Here is an 8,275-nt window from a genome sequence, read left to right on the forward strand (position 1 = left end):
GGAGGCTGTGATCAGTAAATCTGCATTTGTGTGTGCAAGATCAGATGCATGAATGACATCATGTGTTTTTGACATTTTGATTGCTCAGATTATTTTGAGGAACAATGTTGAAAGATTTATTTTATCTTCTTTTACATCATTAGGGAAAGGGGATGGTGTGTCACAAAGATCATTATCTAGTTTCTAATCATGAGCATATGAGCGAACTTCCAGGAAGCTGTTGAATATACTGATGAGTGGAGAAACACAATGACCACAGATGCTTCCATACAGGTCATAAGAGGACACTGAATGGTTTGATGAGTGTAAAATGAATCTTATGTAATACCAGATTAGTCACCAGATTTTCACAACAACAATGCGTTAGATGGTGCTCTCCACAACCATCATGAAAACATCAAGTTTCATCAAGAGTGAATATGTTTTGAATGACTGCTGTTCATCCCTCCAGTAGAGTTCCATTGTGGACACTATACGGCAAGGTGCATTGAAGCTGTTCTGGTGGCTTGTGGTGGCCCAACACCTTACTAAACGCCAGGCTATGCTTGAAAACTTTCTACACGTCATCATAGAGAAGAGTGGGATAACTGTTCATTTGGGGATAAGAGGGCACACTTCCAGAAAAGTCTCCCCTCATAGGCATTTGTGGTGTTGCACTTGTTTGTGCATATGGAAAGTGACGTGAGTTCAAATCTTGCCTCAGCACAGCTGGCCAATCATGTGTTGGATAGTTGGCTTACAAAAAGTTACAAAAATTGTTGGACACGGATCCCCCAGTTCTAATGTTTGAAAGATGTTGGGGGAAAGTATTTCAGGTGCTGTTTACCAATCTGACTGGTATTTTGTTAGAGGCATAATGACCCCTTAAGACACTCTATGTTGGTTATATGTCACCCATTTGTTGTTTTTGAGGAGCAGGAAGTCAGTATCATAAAAAGGGGAATCCCTCAGAGACTGTATTTCCACTTAATAGACCAATTTATCAGGGAAACTTAGAAGATCAGCAAAGTATTTTCTTTAAAAAGCTGCTTTTATGCAGCTAAAATGTTTTTGCTGACACACAATCAGTGCAAAATGGCTATGAAATGCTTCAGTCACAGAAAAAGAGCCTTGAAGAGAAAGGCATGTGTCTGAGCAAGTGTTGCTTTCCTTCTGCCTATAAAACCAAGATTAGCTTCAACATTATGTTAAAAATACTGATGTCTCTAAATTTTGTTAACTCCAGTATACATAATCTGATGTATTTGGCCCTTTTGCTTTTTTGCAGAGTACTGTATGTAGAAACCTGAAGTGGATGCCTGATGTTATAGTGTAAGAGCAGGTGCAGCTCTGGAAAAATTAAGTGGTCTAATGCCAGATAACTGGATGAATTAGGTTCAAAACAACTCTATAAGGTAACTCTATCAGTAGTAGTTGTGGTATCCAAGAATCACAGCCACTCTCAATAGTTAACACAGCTATAGTCACTTATAGTACCCTGTATTTACACTGTAGCTTAGACTGATCATAATAATTTCTCCACTCATTTTTAAACTTGTTCCTTGTCCCAACAACAACAAGCTAAAAAGTGACTTATCCTGCTGACTTGAAGATGAAACTTGCCTTGAAAATGATATTTTCTTCTGGGGAACAGGATTTCTAAATGACAAAGGAGAGGGTATTTTATCTGGTGGGTTTCTCAAAGAAGATGTCAGAGTGGGGGATCCTGGGAGGAGGAGGAGGAGAAGATCCCTCCTGTCCCTTCAGGCTACAGAGGGATGAAGGATGGAGAGATGGAGAGACGAAAGGATGTGTAGTTTGGTTAGAAGATGATTATGTCAGGGCAGTAGAGGCTGAGGAAGAGCCTTGACTAATTATAGTCATCTATTACAGACACAATTAAAACCTGGCTAATTTACTGCAGCCCGACGCTCACACACCCAGCTGATTTATACCAGAGCTCAATGACACCCGGAGGACATACTCAAACACACACACACACACACACACACACACACCCACACACATACACACACACAGACTTGCATGAATGCAGAAGGGAAGAGAAACTCAAAGAGACACACACATGGATATGTTTCCTCTGTTTATTTCTTTTGCTGACCGTATTTTAAAATATTCCATGTATTAACATTATGCCGAATCATGTAACAGCACACACAAAAGTACTGTACCTCTGTGGTTTAAAGTGTCAACAATGAACCATTTAATGACAGACATTGTCTCAAGGCCAGGTCACACCAACATTTAAAATGACAAAATTTCGTGGCACGATCAGTTATTTTCATGGAACTGGATTCACTCTAGGGGGCAAAGTAAATTCACTTGAATCTTTCACGTCAAGTGGATCTTTGGTGAACTTTGATATGCAAATGTATGTGCTGACTTATTGTAAGCTGTGTTGACAGACCTTTGAGGGAGAGTCAAAAATGAAAGACGCTATCGTTGCATATTAGCTATGTTGCACCATCCATTTTTATTTAAGCCTCCTCAGTCGCAGTATAAGCTGCTCCAACAGAGGCATTGTTTGCAGACATCTATGAGACAGGAGTCAATGGTACAAATACCTCCTCTGAATACACTATGTGAACTTATTGTCCTGCGTTAGCAACCAAAATAACAAGTTAAATGACAGTTAGCAAGCAGTTTAGAGAGCTTTTTTTCCTCTCTTCAATAAAACCCTTTGAATGACATTATGAACAATCCTGAAAACAAAACGCCAGGGAGAGTGAACAGTTCAATACAGAGAAAATAGAAAGAAACTCTGGGAGCTATTTCCACTGACTAACAGTTAGTGCTAACATGTAACATATGATTACTTTTTTCAGTAACAAGTAGTGTAAGGGATTACAGTTTGCAATTCAGTAATTGTATTACAGTTATTAATCCCAGTAATGCTCTGTTACTTTTACACTTGGGGGTCGGTGTGCTCGCTGTCTCACCAGGATTAATGGAGGGATATCAGTGTGGTCTCTGCGTTCAGCTGACAGACTGCTCTGGAGGAGGAAAATTGTGACTTGCAGTAATTCCAAATTTGTCTTATTCACATGTTGTGTGTTCTTAGCTGGCTTGCTAATGTTAGCCACGTATACGCCTACTAGGGATATCAATGGTTAACCGTCAATCGGTTAACTGCAGAGAATATTTTTGACCGGTTATGCATGTCGGCCTATAGTTTAATTTGCATACACACTCCGCTAATGGCTAAACAATTACGTGTTCACAACATCAGATTTTTTTTTTTGAATGGATAAAGTACCAGTGTAAAACCTTTACACAGAGTGTTGCATTATGGGTTATTTGTAGCATTAATGTTGCTAGGCTAGCGAGTGTCTTAAAGTCTGTTTATAGTGAGTGTGTTAGAGTCAGTCAGCCCTAAAAGTGTTTTGTTAGTCCAGTTTAACCTGCAGGAGTTTCTGAAGGCTTGTGTAACGTGTTTTTGTGAGGTTGGGACTTCTTCAGTGCTGTGTGCAGTCACTGAGGCTACACTAAAGGAGCATGCAGACTGGATGCGATGACGTCTGTCAAGTCGATGGATTCTATTCATTTTCTATGAAGAGCAGGAGAGGCAGTCACACGGTGCATGATGGATATGCCACGGCAAGTTGACGGACCGTTTGCAGTATCTTTATTTGCATAAACCCAAGTCAACCTCAACTTTATGCAAATGAGTCTATTCAGCTGTCATGCATTGCCTATTTCTTACCTCGAATGTTTTCAGAAACATACTTTAGTGTACTGTTTAGCTGTAATACGAGAAAGTTTTTGACCAGGCCACCATTCTGAAAACGGACGAGACAAAACCATGCACTGCCCAACTCACAGTACGTCATCCACCAGTCAGAGCGTTTAGTGGTCAAGTGCACCAAATTTATTTGCTATGATGGCCAAGTCATGACCCGCCCTACTTTGCCTCTGATTGGCTAGTACTTGTTGCCTTCATTGGTTGGGTTGGTTTAGGGATTCCACGTGAGGAGTGAGATTGGTTACCGTTAGAGTAACAATATCGGGGTAAGCCTATCAGAGGCAGAGTAGGGCGGGTCATGACGTCGCCATATAGGAAAAAAAAAAAATCGAGTCCAGTGTGTTCAGATGTGTCCTCACTGGAGGCGGTCTGCTTCCAGCATCACACTAGCTTTTCGATGGTCAGTAAATTCTTCCAAATTGTATCCTGCCTGCTTGTTAAACCAGAAACATCTCATTTTCTATTTCTACATGTGTTAAATACAAAAGAGAAATGTAAATACAATAAGTAATGTGTAATCAGTAATTAATTACAATATTCAAGTAATTTGCCTAGCACTGCTAATAGTAACAACTTCACCAACCCTCTAAAACCAAATATTTTGTCAAAATGCACAAATTAGTTTCACTCTGCCACTCTCTGGTGCGACCAGGTCTATAGCAGGAAAAGCACAGGTGTAGCTAATAATAAGATTAAGGATGGCTCAGTTATATTACATGTCCCAGTGTAGTCTGTTTTAATGAGCCAGTCTGCACAATAACAGGCTAACCTTAATAGAATGCAGCCATTGTTAATGTTATTAATTACATCTGTGGCTTTCCTGCTATAGCACATGCCATTAAAAAAGTCTGTACAAACACACAGACCAACCCATCGGCCAACACTGAGGACCACCAGAAAGTACTGTGAAAAATCATTTATTTCACCATTCTCATCATTTCTCTGATGCGTCCTGTTTTTCTAACTCTTCCTATTGTTACACCATCATCACTTCTGTTGGCCCTTACACACACAAATACACAAACATACAACTGTCTCTCTGCCTTTTCTTACACTACGTGTTCATGCATTGAAGTAAGTGTGTTTGTAGGACTCTATCTGTGTGTAACTGCTGTCACTCTGTGTCAACCACTCCTCACACACACTTATAGGACAGATCAAAATATAGTGAGTGAGGGTGAGAGAGGCAAAAAGAGATACTTAGAAAGGGAAAGAAAAGAGAGAGAGAGAGCTATATGTCAGCAATTTTCTTGGTCCTCCAATAGGTTGTCAAGGTGTTGGGTTGCTGCGGCAACCAGGCTCCGCCTCCCGCTGGGATAGGCCATGCCTGCCTGCTTTTGCACCTCCCTAAAATCTATCAATTGAGGCAAAATCCTGACAGGAGACCTGCCCATCTGGGTGGTTCCGCCAATAGAAATTTGTCCCCCTCTCTCTCTCTCTCTCTCTCTCTCTCTTTCTCTCTCTCTGAGATAGCAGCCCTTAGGTGATGCAGCGCTTTAAGGGTTAAGTCGGCAGCATGCTGGATCTCTGCAGAGGTGACAGATGCTTCCTATCCCACCCAGCACCACAGGGGAACCGGAGACACTCAGCATACCAATGAGCCTCTGTCTGACACACACACAAACACACACACACACACACACACACACACACACACACACACACACACACATATATATACATGCAAGCATGCACACACAGGCATAAATATGCATATGTGCACACACAGAGATCACAAAACAACACACAGCCAAACACATGCATATGTTCAGATGCATACATTACATACCTGCTGGGGTATATAAAAGATGTCATATTTATGATAATCATCGGTATGCACATCATTTGAACATCTTCCCACTTTGTACGACCAGTGTTTAAACAAATAGATATGCATGACTTCTCTTCCAGCGGGAGTCAGGCAGATGTGATCCTTTGTCTCAACACATGACCTGCTATAGAGGGCCACAGCACACAGCTATACAGTAGCAGGCACACACTCACAGAAATGCACACATGCATGCAGACACACTCAAACATATGGTACAAACACAGTATATGCACACAAGCGGTGACACACACACACGCTGTAAAAGTGACAGCTGTCGTTATGATGGAGCACTCAGAGAAGGGGAAGTGAAGGCTTAGCCACCGCGCAACATGGTGTCGAGAAGACCTGCTATTCATTTTCAGCTTAATATGTTCCAGCCCATTGGAAAAACATTGCAGCATATAATGTAAGCAATTTCATATGCGCACACCACTCCTCACAGCTTTCTCTCTGAAGCGCCCTGCAAAATGAAGAGACCAGATTTAGTTGATGGTTGACTGACTTCAAAAATAACACAAGGCCTGTGAGTGTGTGTGTGTGTGTGTGTATAAGTAGATGTCTGCCTGATTTTGTGTGAGTCTGCGTAAAAGCATTTGCATTTGAATTTCTATGGCTAAGTGCATATGTGTATGCGTGTGTATGTCTGTATTTGAATATGTGTGTGTTAATTATTTTGGTTCCATCCGTGTCTCTGATATGCATCTCTGCACATTTACTCTTCATCACAGCATCACTTGATTGTGGTGTTTATCCACCACACCAGTGAGGATGATCAGCAGAGTGACGCTGGATGAATGTCTTTACCATCACAGATGCAAATATGTACACATTAACACTTATGCACACACACACACACACACACACACACACACACACACACACACACACACACACACATCTAGCATTGCCATTTGAGAGACTAAAGTAGTCTCTTTGAAAACAGACCATTAGTTTACACGTGCACGTACACACATTGCCATGTGATGAATAAAAATATCTTTCTCTCTGACAAAAATGCTCATATTCACACCCTCTGCCTCACACACATACATACACACACACACACGCACACACACACAAACAAGCACAGTGAGCCTCAGCCGGTCCCCTAGCATCTTTATATGGGTAAATAAATGGTGTGCTTGGCAGTGGGTAAATGCATGTGTTCTCAGCCTGCGGGCCCAGATGGCAGCCCAGTCGTTTGCTTTACCTTGTTTTGTTTAATTACTACAATCAACTCTCTATTTCTTCAATTAATCACCACCAACCTGTTCCATTAGTCTCTCTCTCTCCCTCTCTCTCTATCTTTCTCTCTCTCTGGAGCACACAAATCACAAAGCCTGCACAGCTATGTGGACACATCAAATATAGAAAATACACAAAGACATATTAATATTAACAGAAACAACAAGCATTAATGTAAATGCCACACACACACACACACACACACACACACACACACACACACACACACACACACATGTACACACAGAGTATATACAGCTGTGGCCCCAGTCAAGTTATTAGCATTTTAAACGATTAAACTTCATATGAACCTTATGGAAAAAAAAGGAATTAAAAATGAGGAAACAAGCAGCCGGCTGTGGCACTCAGTGATGAGATGGAGAGATGGAGAGGGGGAGGAGTGGCGCATCTAGGCAGCGTGGAGGTGGCTGAAAGCAGCCGGGCACACGAAAATAACGGGGCGGAAAGCACTTCATTACGTCCTTTTATTCCGTTATAATCACCGCACGGCCATCACTCCTCGGCGACACCGGGGCCCAGGCACTGACACGAGGATTGATGCACCGGAAACGCGGGGCTCCTGGAACACAATAAACAACACCATTAACCAACGTGGCCCCGTCGACGCCGTAAACAGTTCATATTAATTATAGTCTGCCCGAAGCGCGCCTCCACGTTGCATTTAATCCGCCCTAATATGACGACAGCCAAGAAGATTGTCAATTATAGTTTTTATGTGTAGATGATCACGGATGCAGGTTTAGCGGCTTTTAATAGAATTAGATGGAATCAATTTGAAACACAAAGCGGGACAGAGATTAATTAATAGCCTACACAACCAGGCCCAAGTAATTTTATCATCAACAAACGAGGTACAACAAGGTTAACACTTCATACATACTTTCAAATTTATCTCTGCTTTTGTAAGTGTCTTATATAGGTCCTTAGTGTGTGTGTTGGTATGGGAAACCACTGATGCTCGTCTGTTAAAACAGTCCTAATGGAGTTTTATCCAGGCTATACAAACATTAGTGTTAATTCAGTGTGGAATCTTTCTAAATGTGATCTCAGGGTCTCTGTGAGTGTTTCAGTAAGCTAAATGTGACATTAAGGCACAATTAATGCGAAGTAGGAACTTCATCACAACACACACGGCTGTTCTGTCAGATGAATGTGTGAGGCAGCCACTGATTGTCTTCTACTGCCATCTACAGGTGCAGATGAGGTATATCCCTAACATAGGAAGGCTGAAAAATCTGTTTCATTTTTACCCCATTGACATACTTGATTTCAACGTGATCTGTGCGCATTATAGACCAATATCTGACCTCCAGTTATTTTTAACTGTTTTGATCCCATATCAATATGTTCTTCTGTTCTGTTTTTATTTATTTATTAAGGATTATTATTAATATACGTATTATTCTTGTAATCCTAGATTGTGAAGCACTTTCTAT

This window comes from Thunnus maccoyii, chromosome 15, assembly GCF_910596095.1.
Source record: "Thunnus maccoyii chromosome 15, fThuMac1.1, whole genome shotgun sequence".
Taxonomy (NCBI): Eukaryota; Metazoa; Chordata; class Actinopteri; order Scombriformes; family Scombridae; genus Thunnus; species Thunnus maccoyii.